The 15,789-nt window shown below is 34.8% G+C and overlaps 1 long non-coding RNA gene across 3 annotated transcripts; it reads right to left on the minus strand.

The window, feature by feature from the left end:
- Positions 1-1,377: 1,377 nt before the first annotated feature.
- LOC110889810 lies at positions 1,378-8,346 on the minus strand. 3 transcript variants are annotated; one of them, XR_004873382.1, is made up of 4 exons: positions 8,020-8,346; positions 7,293-7,622; positions 7,124-7,178; positions 1,378-2,191 (listed from the first exon to the last, which is right to left on the minus strand). It is a non-coding gene; the product is annotated as an uncharacterized LOC110889810 (long non-coding RNA). The 3 variants fall into 3 exon arrangements; XR_004873383.1 differs by lacking the exon at positions 1,378-2,191 and having other exon boundaries at positions 6,274-7,178; positions 8,024-8,346; XR_002563979.2 differs by lacking the exon at positions 1,378-2,191 and having other exon boundaries at positions 6,274-7,178.
- Positions 8,347-15,789: the final 7,443 nt, after the last annotated feature.

The following is a 15,789-nucleotide window of genomic DNA, read 5'->3' on the forward strand; positions in this document are numbered from 1 at the left end:
TATAGTCAGAGATGAGCAAATGGTAATGGGTACCGGTACCGAATTTCCCGAACTGAAAGATCTTAGGTACTAATTCGGTACCAACTTTTGGCACTCCTGGTACCGGTTCACTACCGGTTTTTATCTTTATGTACCGGTACCGTAACCAGTATTTTCGGTACCACTACTGATTCGGTATCGGTTGGCACCAAGCTCATCTCTATCCCTGAACCTAAAAAAAAGAAATCATTAAAAGTTGAAGAAAATCAACAAAAAAAAGTTGTATGAAAATCAACAAAAAAAAGTTGTATGTTACCTTTGTTGTTCGTACGGTACCCGTGATCAAGAATGAGCAAATGGTATCGGGTAGTGTTTATCCCAACCCGTGATAAAAAAGATCATTAAAGTTAAGAAAAATAATAAAGAAAATAATTATTGTTATAATATTAAAATATAGAGGCGTTAATATATATATATATATAGTATAATAGTAAAATTACTATTCGTTAGCTTTGTTTATTGGTATATATATATATATACACACACACACACATATATGAGAGTGTTATCTTGAGAATGCTAAATATTGCAAGAACCGTGAGAATAAATGAGAAAACCAATCAAAACCAATTTTTTTAATACAAACCTCGATGTAATTAAAATATAACATCAAAAAAAAAATTCCAACATCAATAATTCATTTTTACTCTCAAAATGACTCTTATTAAAATTTTTACACATGTGTAAATTTGTTATATACAACAAATTTAAATGTGTAAATGAGAAAATTTACACATGTATAAATTTTCAATATTTAGCAATATATGTAAATTTAAACGTGTAAATTTAATTTCTAATATTGTATTTAAATAATAATGATATGTGTAAAAAATTTCGAATTTGAATTGTTTGTGGTTTTTCAATTTGTTTTTACGGTTCTCATAATATTTATCGGTCAGAATTAAACATTCCCCTATATATAATTAAATGTCTCAACCACTAATCCATAAGTAATATAATATTAATCTTTTTAAAGACCAATACAAACATATATATTAAAAAAAACAGACTTCATTGTGGGATAACTCGATCATTTTCCTAATTTGGACTTATTTATTCGAGTAAAGTACTACGTATAAAATAGCAAAAGCGAAACAAAATCAATCATGACGATTTTGACAATGGGTGAGATAGCGTGATTGGTGAGATCAAAGACAAATTATTTCGGTTTCATACTTAACTAGCCTAAGATCCCGCGAGCTTCGCGGGTGGCTTAACTCAAACATATAACATCTACTGACATTGAAGCCCATGTAGATCATCATTTTTGTTCTAGACCTTTCCAAACTTAGGCTTCACGTCTAAGGGTTGAAACAGATCCCAAACCGAAAATTAATATGTATCAGCAACTTTTTCACCTTAAGATAATATACATTAACTTAACAACGAAATATAACTATTTTCGACTTTTGTCCAAATACATGAAAACTGAGACCAAATAGGCATCAAACAGTAAAACAAAATTTTCTAAATTCACTATAGTGAACAGTGATGCCACATTTCATTGAGTTAGCATCTACTTCATAGACACATTTTCAATTTGGTTCAACCATGCTTCTTAGAATGCTAAGAGTTCAGTTCTGTGAACTTCTTTTTAACAATATAAGCAAACTCCAATTCACCAACAGCAGCCAATCCATCAAACACTTTCTGTCTTGCCTTTATATACGGTATGAAACCTCTGTTCGTCATCCTCATAATAACTTTACCAGCCAAAACAAACAAGCTGGATTCTAAACACGTCTCAACAACCAACTCATAACTCTCGAACCCAATTTGTATATACATTTCTTCGAGAAAAATAACCATTTCAACAGCTTTATACACATCTTTATTAGCCCGCATTGACTTCAGAACCTTAACCACCAGTTATTTCCTAGGGGACAATCTGAACTTAGATACCATCTCCTTCATTAACTCTTCAATGTTTTTCGTCTGTCTATGTGGCAGAGTAGACCGATTACAGAACTGAAACTGTCGGCAATTTGACGGTAACTTTTGGCTTCGATGGCTGATTTAATTGATTGTTCAAGTAACTGTTGTGATGAAATTGTATGTATAGGGTATGAAAAACAAACGAAAGCGAAGGAAAACGAACAGATTGGTTTACATAGCTTTGCCACTGACATGGCCATTACTTGATTACTATAGCCTGCATATATAAATCATATGATCAAGCTTCCATTATGCATTCTACTTCAAAATGAACATCAACAAAATATCAAATACCTCAACATGTGTGTATTCTAGGGTTGGCGAAACATGCCTAATCATGTTAAACAGGCCAGAGACACGATGCAATTAACAACAATTTCATCAAACCATTTGAGCAGAGATAAGAAGCCAAACAATCACTTCATTATACTATTGAATATATACAAAGAACACCACATACTAATTTATAGAAAATTGTTGAATACAAAAATTAAACAAAGCTACCTGGTGGTTAAATAAGCCAATGATTACCGGTACATGAGCCGGTTTTGATGATGAAGCATAACACGATATCGTTGCAATTGCTTGATTTTGTTCAGGCTATAAACAATATAGCACACAAAGCAATAAGCCAAAGAGTCACAGACATTATGGAGGCGCAACACAACATAATATGTAACAGTAACGCTCACAAATCAATAAAGGCTTGAATTCTATTCGCTCCAACATTACACGTAGTGTTCATAACTTTACCAAACGACTTCCCGAGTTTAATTAATTCTTCTTTAGTTCATCAGTTCATATTACATTACTTACAAATGATCCGACTTATAACTGTGTATTCGACCTCTACTTTCTTGTATTCTAGTGCGGCACCAGAAACCTAGATTGACATTATTCAGCGTGTCACACCCCGATTTCCACGTGTCTCACCGGTGGGCCCGGTGGGGGATTACCGTGACGATGTTGGCAACAATATAGTCAAACCACACAATTATATAATGCACAGCGGAAGCATAAGATAAATATATAAATTTCAACCTCTGATTGTAATATCAAAATGTATTACAGAAGTTGAATATCCACAGTGGATCGTAAATACAGATAAAGTATTGTTCCATCAGATACTGCAATCAAGCTTGCGAGGCTTATCCCGACGCTAGGGAGCTAATACCAGCCAATTACGTTTAGGTACCCGCACTTAATCTTTTTGGGGAAAATACGTCAGTTTACACTGGTAAATACATTCAACTGACACATTTGAAAATGTTTATTAAAATTGATTTGAATGCACAAGGCACAAACTCTTTTATAACTTGGGAAATTCATAATGATCTTGTGAACGTTTTACATGTTCTTTTATGCGTTCAGTAGCCCGGGTCGTGCCGGGTTAAAGATTTATAGACACACCACGTTTGCGTAAAACCGTAGTACAGAAACCAACGGCTACGTCTTTTAGTTTTAATGTCGACACTTTATACCGGGTGTACGCCTACACCGGGATGTCGATGGTCGTGGCCATTTCGTAAAATGATGCCGAGGATATCCGGGACAACGGTCATTAAACCCCCCAAAGGCTTATAAGCAACAAAACTGTTTAAATGAGCCGATCATATTTAATCAATTAACCACCTAAGCGATGGAATTATATAATGCTCAATCAAGCGGTATTAATATACCGTAACCCAAGCCCATATAGGGGAAATAAGTCAAAAGTATTTACCTTTGCAAGTATTAATCCTTAATTTAGATCAAGTCACGGATAGCTTTTACTGGGGCTCCTAATCTGGAACGAAGGTTTTAATTAACCTCTTAGAATCCTAACGGTCCTTGTATTAGCCGTAGCTTAAACCGGTTGATTCCGATATATAGATATGGTTAATTCGCACGAAAAGGCGAAAACCGAGAATGGAGTATGATTTGGACCCAACAAGTTCAGTGACTTGTTTTATATGGGTTTATAGTTCATACTCTGGATTTTGGGGTTCAAATAATATAATTTGACCCGTATCGGCTATTGCACGAAAACTAGTTCCATGAGCCGTACCGTGTGCGCAAATAGGCGAAACGGTTAACCATAAGAGTCCTACGCTTATTTCCTAAGTCAATATGCCTTAAAAGTATTTTGGTATCAGTAGGATACCTTCCGTAATGCCCGTAACGAGTTTAGGTTTATATTAAGCCCCGTAGGGGCTTTTCGGTCATTTTAAAGACTTTAAAAGGGATTTTCGAGTTCTACAGGAAATCTGAGTTTCCCGAACAGCTTATAAAGCTTAAAATACTTTATTTATTATTTAAAATCAGTGGCAATTGGAATCGGGTCAAAAGACCTTGTAGAACTCCCGTTTTGGCCAAAAAGGGCATATTCGGTATTTACCGAACCGTAGCCATAACCGCAGGTTATGAGCAAGGTAAAAATTATTAAAAATCTTTAAAATTCCCAAAATATTATTTTACCACAGTGGGTAAAAGTTTTGGTGACGAAAACTTGGGTTAGATGGGCGTTATGCTAATTGCGCCGTTAATTATAAAACTTTCTTAAAAGTGCGCCTTTTAGCATAACTCTCATTCTAGACCTCGGATTGACGTGAAACTTCAAGGACATGCTTATAATTTTACAAGCAAGGTTTTGGTCCGTTCACGTGTTCGAAATACTCGTTTTAATTTTAAAAGGCCGTTACGGTCAACTTTTAGGCGAATGACGGAAATGCGCTAAAGACTCGGATAACTCATGAACCGACCACAGAGGCTTATACCAACATGTGACCTGGTCCTAAGAGAGTCCTAAGGTATATCTATACCTCACTAAAACGGGTCAGAACTGAAGTCAAAGTAAAAGTCAAACTTTTGCGACATTCGGCTCCGAACCGGTTCTATACAGTAAATGATCGATTCAAACGAGCGCAAACAGGTTTATATACTTATCATCAAGTTTTATGATTGTCAAAACAGGTTCCATAACATATATATTACAGATTATGCATAAATCGCCAAAATAGCTTTCTGTTGACTTTTTAACCGCACGTTTGACTCGATAATTGACATAGTTAGAGTGGTGATCAGGGGGAACCATTTTAGAGGTTTAATACCCACATAAATACCAACTCAAAACTACTTTTGGTTCGTCATAAGACTGAACCATCACTGAGTTATTTTAAAGTCAAACCGTAGTTACGACGGTTTGGTTTTTAGCTAAATACTAAGCATAAACTGAAGTATGAATGATCAAGGCAACTTACAGAAGTTAGGACTTGAATATGGAGCAAAGAAGAACACTTGGGAGCACTTAGAATAATCAGATGGAAGTTGTTTGAGTTGTGTGAATGATATGAGCTTAAGGTGGCTATTTATAGCCAATGCCAAGCATCTTTGATCATTACAACTCCTACAATCAGACCAGAGGTGATGGTAGGTGTCCCCTAAGTGTTATGGGTCGAGCATAGGGTGCCCATGCCCCATAATTATGTGCATGATCGTTCACAAGCTCCAAAAGTCAAGAAACTACAAGGTTTCTGCATCTGGGCACTTTACGCGGCCCGCATGGGAGTTCCCATGCTTTCTAATGCGGGTCGCCTAAAGGTTAAGAAATCAGACGCGAAATAGAGGAGGCTCGCGGCCCGCCTCAACTTATGTTTAAACCTTACGCGGGTCGCCTAAGGTTAAGATTTCAGGATTTTTAAATCTTTTTGTAATTATTACAGAATCGGGCCATTAATAACGAAATCTTTCGTAATGATTCACCTGACCTTTCGGTTCTGAAGGGGTAACTTTGCGGTTTGGCCCTCGGTTATTTACCGATAGGGGCCTCGTGTTAATTACCCGCATTATTAAGTCCCCGGTTTATTTATTAATTATATTGGAAAGCCTTAACTTTCACTGTTGACGCTTTTAACCCTTCTTCTACGAATTTGATCGTAACTTTCTCGTTTCATATCGAAACTTCGCGGAATTCATATATATTATTTTAGTGAGGGTATAATACCGTTACAAAGTCTTTGGGACGTTAAAGGGTCACTCAGAGGTATTATTAAACATGTTGACACAGTTAACCCCTGTAGTTTGTAATCTCTCACTTTCTTCCGCGTTTTATTTTTGTACGATCTGTAATTTATTCGATTGAAGGTTTAAGCATTATTTAGGGATACTATACCGTATATTTACCCTTGTTGACATTTATAACCCTCGAATTTATATACTTTCAAGGTTTGTCAAAATTAGTCCTTTATTTATTATAGATGCCACGTGTAAACAAATGACACGTGTTAACACATCATTGGACACAAAAATTCGAGGTGTTACACAGCGCTTCTAAATGCTAATACCAATTACTACGTACTTTTAGATTTGCAACCCGACCCATAGTAGATAACACCTCCCTGCCATTCCTATTTTTATCAACTCAAGTCACCCTAAATATTTAACCTATAAATACAACCCTGATGTAATTGTAATTCACCACCTCAAAAGAAATAAAATAGACTCGCTAGTGCAGTTATAGATGTAGGTCAAACCACGTAAATTCTTGTATCGTTTTTATTTAAGCTTTTGAGTGTTTAGTTGTATTTTTTGGTGCTCAGGATCATCAGCAGCTGCTATGATCATTTTACAACCCACTGCCGCTGCCGGTCCAAGTTGATTGGGTCAACCTACTGGTCAACAAAAGTCAACAGCAGCCGCTGTTTGACCAGGTCACCAGAAGCTGATTACAATCAGCAAAAATCAGAGTTTACCAGATTCAGTCAGGTTTGACCAAAAAGTCAAACAGAAAAGTAAACTGATTTGAATAGCCGTTATAACCGATCCTAACAGACACATCACACATAAGAATGATAAAGACGGATTTATAACCTTAATACGCAATAGCAAGCCTTCATGAAACTAATCAATAGATCATTTTGTCCTATTCATATCGCCGATCAAACTAACACGAATATAAGTCGGATCATTTGTAAATCAGTATACCAGTCCTTAACACGAATATATATCAATCCAGCAACTCGATATCAATCCTAACTGATATACATCAGTTCATCAAATCAGTATTAATAGTAAGTAATATATATTGTAACTAACATACATTAATCCATCAAATTCAAACTTCAAAATCTTCAAATCCACAGACTACAGATTGAAACGAATACTAACATACCAGATTGATGACTTCTATGATGGTTTGTTGAATGTCGTTTTTTGAAAAAAAAACCCTAAACGATTAACAAAGGAATGAAAAATCAAGATTTTAAAGACATGAAACACAAATCAACATAAGAAACTTACATGAATCAGGTTATGGTTATGGATTAAGAAAAAAAACTTACAGGGTACTTTTGATCGTAGAGAGATGAGATCTAGGGTTCTTTCAATTGAGGTGGTCAAGTTCATCTCGTAATCGAGCCTTTTCAATCCTGATATAGTGTTCATATATTGATATGTCTCCAACCGTTGCCTGTCCCCAAGATTTCCCTTTTTCATACCCTGAACTGCTGTTAAGCTTTTCCTACCATTTCTTTGCTGTATATGGATATGAACATACTCTTGCCTCTAACTCCAGCGCCTGAATCTTCCTCAATAACAACATATGGATAGAAAGCATATGGGATCCAAAGTTCTATATCAACCATGAATTTCATCTGAATGATAATAACTTACTGTTCACAAAAACAAAATCAAACATTCAGCTTCAAAAAATATAGATTAAAATTATATTTCACTTTCAATAAACAGATCTAGGGTTTAGTTCATAAATATTGTAAGATATAAATCACGAAATCAACCTAAAGCATATCAAGTTAAGGATAATCAAATCAAGAAAATGATGGAAGAATCCCCGATTCACTATAAAACGAATCAGTATTAATCTAATTAAGATTAAGAAAACACGTTCAAATGAAACCCTAATTAAGATAATTTACGGTTTACAATAACAAAATCACAATTCAGCCTCCAAAAACCAAAAATCTAACACCAAAATTGAAAGAAGTGATCGCGATTAGGGCTTGCGACAATTAGATGAAGAAGAAAAAGAAAATCTTTGAATATGATTACCAACATTAGTTAGATTCTTCATTGAAAATAATCCATGGATCCAAGTTTGATTTGAAGAGGATGTAGAGTGAAGCCAGAGAGAAACCGTTGAAAGAATGATTTAGGGTTTGGGTGGATAACGATTTCAATTGATTGAGAGAATTGATTAGTTTCCAAAATTCTGGCGGTTTCAAAAACAAAAAGAGCGTAGGAAGGAAGAAATATTTGCCGCTCAAAGGAAAAAAAGAGGAGAGGATGAGATGCCACGTGTCATCAAGCAACCTAAGCAAATGCCAAATGGCACCAAAGTGTTTTGTTCTAATATAGATAATAGATTTCTAGTTTTGTAGAAAGGCTAAACTTGATCATTAAAGTTTCCTTTTCACTAAAGACGAGGGCTCAACACACATATATAAATGCGATAACATCAAAACCTACATTTAATAATTTGATTACTGACTCAACTTTATAGTGATTAATAACATCTTCGGCCAATGGTTTCTTGGTTTAGTGACACCAATTGTTTATCACCGTTAAAATTACACTTTCAAAATAGATTTTAAGGGAGCGTGTGTTTGTCGTTAAAAATACTTTAATCATTAGTTAAAATTTAAAAGAAAATAAACAAATAAACTAAAAGTAACATAGATCTTTTATATAATTTATTCCATGACTACTAATCATAATTTTCTCCTCATCTCTCTAAAAATCTTATTTATTTAATAAGATTTCTTGGATGATGATATTCGTATTTTCTACTTTTCTTCATCCTTAAATTCCGTAGCAGTTGCCGAACACGACCAAACAAATGATTATATATTTTCTTTTTGAACTGCTTAAAGATTTTCACCAATGGAATTTAAATATGTGATATGGAAAGGCAAAGCTTTATCCAACACCTTATACCATTAGACCAAAGATCTTTTGATAGATGGCCATGGGTAAACATTTGTGGCCGGTGAGATAAACATATTAAACCATTCATTAGGTTTCTTTTAATCGCCTTAAATAGTTATTAAATTCTATAAACAATCAACTTTTTTAAGATACTAATGGATTAAAAACTAGGGAATGTTCTTACCAAGAATGGTGTTTTTGTGTGAATGTGTTTTCATAATCTATGTCAATATTGAATTAAAGTTGCTTCTATAGTTCTAGTTATTTTTTTACGACAACATGCACATACCTATTATATACCAATGTTTCCCATGGTTCTCGTACCATAATTATTATGGAAAACACCTTACTATACTCCTTGTCACCACAAGACTATGGCTACTTTAACCATAATTTGCCATATCAAAAAAATCAGAATTTAGGAAATTAAAGGTGTTCAACACATAAGAAGTTGTTATAAGAATAATGAAAGGTGAACATTCTTTAGTGATTTTCTAGATTATACAAAAAAAAAAAAATAAGGGTAATCATGTGTTTAACTTGTTTATGACCTGGAAACAATATTGGTCAAAAAAAGTCATCTTTGTCAACGTGGCTTCTTATTTCTTTTGTACATATTAAGTTATTAACCCGGGTACAAAATTATTTGCAGCCCCATTGAGCATGATCCCCACATGGCCACTTGTACCAAAGGAGCCATAACCTTTTTAATTATAGAACCAATTTATTCCCTCAACCACTAATCCATGGGTGATATAATATTAATCTTTTTAAAGACAAAATCAAACATATATTATTAAAAAATAGACCTTACTGTGGCATGAGTACTCGTTTTTCCACTATGGAATTATTTATTCGACTAAAGTAGTACTTATAGAAATATAAAATAGCAAAAGCGAAAACTGATTACGATGAGTTTGGCAGTCGTGAGATAGTGTGTTTGGTGAGATTGAAGACTAAAATTCTCTTGTTTTCACATTTTTATTTCTGGTTTTCAAGAAAGGTTTAATTTAAGAAAGGTTAATTTTGATTAAAGATTCGTTCAACTAGTTATTTTGAATAGGAGGGCTCCTTACACATTATATAAATGTGACAACATCAAAAACCCATTTAATCATAATTGATTACTGGCTCAACTTATCAACTTAATTTGATTACTGGCTCAACTTATCAACTTAATAATAAATAATATTTAATGATATCTTACGCCAATGGTCTCTTGGTTTACCTGCACCAGTTGTTTATCTCTATTTTAATTGGTACCAGTTTAAGTCTTGCAAAGTAGATAATGAGATTTAAGGAATTTTTTTAACTCGGTGTGTATGTTTACCATTAAAAAGTATGAAATATTTAAATAAAGTTAATTAAAATGTTAAAGAGGTTAAATAAAAGTAATATAGATATTTTGATATCATTAATTTATTCCTGACTTCTAATCATAATTTTCTCCCCGTCTCTCTAAAAGATATTTGCTCGTTTAATAAGAATTCATGGGTGATGATATCCTTATTTTATCCTCATCTTAAACCCTATATTTCGTATGAGTTGCAAAACATGATTACACGAGTGATTATATATTTAAGTAATATTTTTTCTAGTTTTCTATTTCACAACCGTTATTTTTTTTTATTTTTTTATTTTTTTTAGCATAATTATAGGTTTCTTTTATATCATTCCACATGAAAAAGGGCAATTACAAAGCAATGGCAGGTAGTCGGGCAACAAGTTGCGCCGCCACCCCCTTTTGAATAGAAAAACCAATTCTACTAAATACAAAGTTTGAAACCTTTAGCGACGAAGAATTACTATTAACGACTTTTTGAACCCGATTCAAGAGTCGTACAGCGTCAGGAGCGAGACCACCAAAGGTATCAAACGCAAACGGGAAAAACACATGTTGATTCTCCCGGCAAGCTTTGTCATGTTTTGCCACTTTGCTCGCCTCTGCCTTGAGCACCGCTTGCCCTACGACAAAGCCCTTGTCCTTGAGTCCGACAAGGGGGGAGACTCCAGTTAGATCTACAAAAGCGTGTTTCCCCCCTTCCCATCCAAACACAAGGATGTCCGCCGGGCGTAAAGTGGACCTCCCCTCTAAGGGGTCAGTAAGGAAATTTACTGGAGCCTCCTTTTTGGCAGAGATCCCGGCCCGCTTAAGAACATCACATAACACATCTCTCACCCAATCATGCCGATATTTAAACCCTGGTAGCTCTTTACAGTGGATCGCGTGCTCGCCGTAAGAATCCAAACACGCTTTGCGGCATACCGGACATGGCTCGTCAACTGGGAACAAAGGAATCATCAGTCGGTATCTAAGGATAGCACGGTATTCCACAGCCGACATGTGTTGCCCCAAGCCTTCAATTGGTGTGACAGACAGAAAATCCTGAGCATGTGGGGCACGTAGACATTCAGAGAAGTCCTACCTCAATAATAGAAGGTGGATGGGTAGACATTTGTGGCCGGTGAAAGAATGTTGTATGCCCAAGATACAACCAACCTTCCGTTTTGTATGCTTTTGAAAAACTGGAAGGCAAATCGAAACTAGCTTACTCGTGTGGTTGTACTCACCTTCTATACTTCCGTGTAGTGGCGGAGCTTGAACGTAAACTTCATGGGGGCAGACTCTAAAAAATCCAAATCGGTGGGGACCCTACTCTTAAAAATCCAAATCGGTGGGGGCGTACTCTTAAAAATCCAATATTGTATAGTAAAAAAAACAAAATTTTGGTAAAATTAACACCAAGCGCGACAAATCGGTGAGGGCAGGGGCACCCCGGGCCTCCATTATGCCCTGTCCATGCTTCCGTGTCAATTACACTCGGGGAGCTACATTATGTATACAACTAGAATTTTGACCTGTGACGCGCACTGCGGCGGCAACATCGCTTCTGTCACTTCATTACACGCGTAATGATGATCACATTAACATGTGGTGCCCACAAATGACGTTACGCGTTTTTGGCTTTGTTACGCATGTTACTTCTATGACATTAACGTCATTAGACATAGATAAAAAAAGTTCAATGTCTCGGATGTTGCGCTGTAACGTTGTAAAAGTAATTTAGACACTAGTGTAAGTCGTAAAAATAATTTAGACATTAACGTGGTTAAGCATAAATATAAAAAGTATAACAATGTGATGTATGTTACGGTGTAAAGTCATAAAAGTAATTTAAATAAAATGAGGTGTCAAGTTATTAAGGAGAAAATGTTGGTGGGTCAAATTTTGTCAATTACCAAAAGTTAGAAATGAATGTGTAATAGATAAAGGCTAATAGTGTTTTTTTGTCAAAGGTTCAAAGGTGTGAAGTGAAAAACAAAGGTCGGAATCACCCACCTTTCTTTTTAAGAGTATACTAGTAATATGACCCACGGGCGACGCGCCGCCGGGCCCGTTGCAAACATCGAATGGATTAGTCCAGGCGTTATGTAATGCGCCAACCATCGTGTTTCAACATATCCGATCTAACTAAATGTAACCTATAAGCATTGCGGTTGGATAAAAAAGTAAAGTAAATGGAATCTGTACTGTATAAAAGAAAGGGATCGAACGCGTGTTGGTTCGTTTAGTGGGGTTCCATCTAACCACTACACTATCCTTACATTTGCATCAAAACTTAGCGGCGTCAAAATCTGCAATTATTCGTACGTCAAAACGTAGACCAGTTGAAAACGCACATAAAAGTAAGCATCAAAACCTATTGCATTTGATCAGATTCATTTCTATTTTTTTTTACCACGAAACATGAATTTATGTTTTTTTGCGTTGAAACGTGAATTTATACGGACATGTACATAAAAATAAGCCCATGAGTAAATAGCATTTTTTTAACTGACATTCAATAAACCACAAGAACCATCTGTGTAATCAACTCTAAAACAATATAAAAACTCATTATATTTGTAAAAAGTAATATTATAGAATATGCTACATGAAAATATTTAATAATTATATTTCTAAAATTAATATACATAAAACTACTAAACGTCTATTACCAGAAAAAACACTATAATAGGGACAATGTTTAGTTTTTTAATAATTTTGATATAACTATTTTCAAAAAAAAAATATGATAAATATAAAACTCATGCATATTATCTCAAATATAGTATACACACATTTTTTCTCTTTTATTATATTTGAACCAACAATTTTTTATTACGTTTATTTGTGTTGTTTAGTTAATATTATATTATATAAATATTATGTTGTGTTATATTATGTCATGGTATACTATATATGGATAATGCTCTAGAGAAAACCCTTTAAAATGAGAAAACTATGAAAACTCATCACATGGTCTAGAATTACCCACGTGTCCCAGCCATCTCCATCTTTTCTTTTGCTTTTGAGGGCACATTTGTAAATTCAACAATATCCTACCCAACTCAAAAGATCTCTTGACTTTTTGTCTACTATGATTTGACAACATTTATTACACCCTTATATTCTCAATGTGTCTCTCTCTCTCCCTCTTTCAAATCCATTTGAAAATCAAAATCACAGATCTTCTTCTCCCTTTCTTCCATACCACGTTGATCATGTATATGTATATACATATACGGCTCCATATGGAACGTGTGTGCATTCAGGAGACTACTTATATCCATCCACGTACAACTTAATTCCTAAATCAATTCCAACTTTCTTCTCAAATCAATAAGCTGTGTGATTCATCGGTTCTCTGAGGGTTTATATCCAAATTTCATTCGTAAAATCGTTAGTTACAGTCACCGATGGAGGTTGGAGTCGCTATTTCTCCGGAGAACGGCGGAGTTGCCATGGAGTTTTCGGCCGTTGATGGTGCCGCTCTATCATCGCCGCCAACTTTGCCGCCGAGGCTCCGTCAGAGACTCACGGAAACGAAGGCGTCTCCGTTAAGTGTTGAAGAAATTGAAGCTAAGCTTCGTGATGCAGATCTTCGTCGACAGGTTGTTGTTGTTGTCATATATGATTAATTCGTTTGATTATCAGGATTTTGGTTATTGTTTTGTATGTGATTTGTTTGAAATAATTTGTTGCAATTGTAAGGTGTTAAGAGTTGTTAAATCTGTGAGTTTTTTTTTTTTTTTTTTGTTAATGTTGTGTAAGATTAATTTTACTAAACATGTGATTAATTTTACTAATTGCTGATTAGGTGTTGCTGAATTAATTGCTGAAATTGTAAGGTGTTACTGATTATATGTTAAAGAGTTTTTAGTTCTGTGTACTTTGTTAGTTGTTGTTTCAGTTGTGTAAGATTAATTTTATTAAACAGGTGTTATTGATTAATTTTATTAAACATGTGATTAGTTTTACTAATTAATTTTACATCGTCATACCCTAATACATGTTACACTTTATCCTATTAGACATAGCCATACAGTTTAAATTATTATAGTTATGCCGTGTTTAACACATGCCCGATTTTTTTATTTTTAGACGTCTAATAATAGGCACGTCTGTTTTTAGAAACGAAAAGCCAAGTTTGTCTTACAGCACAACCAACATAACACGTGTTATAGTCTGAACTTCTGGCTATGAATGTGTTAATATTTATGTCTGGTTAACGACTTAACGGTTATCTTATCTTTTTGTTATTAGGACGGTGATGGATTCAAGGGAAATAAGAACCAATTCTCGGGACCGTTGGTTTCGTCAAACGTGGATCAGATGCTCAAGAATCATGACCATGTTTATGTTATAGCACAACACAACTAACACGTGTTATAGGTTGAACTTCTCGGACATGCATGTGTTACATGTGACATAAAACCCATATACAACGTAACACGTGTTACGTGTGACATGAAAACACATTTTTATAACTTCCCTGGCATACGCACACCCACATGTTTACAAACCGTTTCAAGACCGACCCAAACAATAAAGCAAGGGTAGCCGTTGAAAAGCTAAGGCAGCAAAGGTAGCCGCTGAAAAGCTAAGGCAGACTGTAAAAGGAAACTCCACCATTTTCTTAGTGCTATGTATTTTCGTTTACTAGTAATATGTAATGTGAGACTCTTATTTGTTTTGTCTAGTACATGATGTTAAAACGGTATGGACTTAACACATTCTGGAAGTCTTAACACACGTTATAAAAGAGGCTTAACACACGTTATATCAGGTATACTATGTTGTTATTAAGTTACTATTGGAGTTTATGCATCCATTCTGGAAGTCTTAACACACGCTATAATAGAGGCTTAACACACGTTATACATGTCAGGCGCGTAACACATGTTACAGTATGTATATACAAATCATGGTGTTTTGGAAACCACTAGCTTATACATGACACCATGTTGGGTTAGACCAAGATTATAATTCCATATTAACTTGTACACGTGTTACGATCAGTATATGCACATCATGGTGTTTTGCAAACCACTTTCATATACATGAATACAAGTCGGGTTATAATGGATGCTTACATGTTATCATATGTATACAAGTGGGGTTACAACAAGATTACGATATTAACTAAGCTCACCATTAAACTCATCGCCCCCGTCGACTGTTTTCACCCTTGTCACATGTTAAGAAATTACATGTTCCGAACAGACAAATTGTAACACATGTTAGATCAGTATATACACATCATGGTGTTTTGTAAACCACTAGCTTATACATGAATACATGTCAGGTTACAAAAAGATTATAACAGAGGCTTAACACATGTTATACATTCCAAAATATGCAAAACAAATGACCCGTTTCATATTATATATTCCAAAATTACCGGTACATGTGTTACCATAAATGGCTTGTTTCATATTACACGTTACATACTAGCTTGTACATTTATTACTTGTACAAGTTTTACGCTCAGCATCCACATTATCGGATATTTTAAACATCAACAAAAATAAAATAGATATTACTTGTTTTTTTTAACTAACAATAGGTTA

Source organism: Helianthus annuus, chromosome 11 (genome assembly GCF_002127325.2).
Source record: "Helianthus annuus cultivar XRQ/B chromosome 11, HanXRQr2.0-SUNRISE, whole genome shotgun sequence".
NCBI lineage: Eukaryota > Viridiplantae > Streptophyta > Magnoliopsida > Asterales > Asteraceae > Helianthus > Helianthus annuus.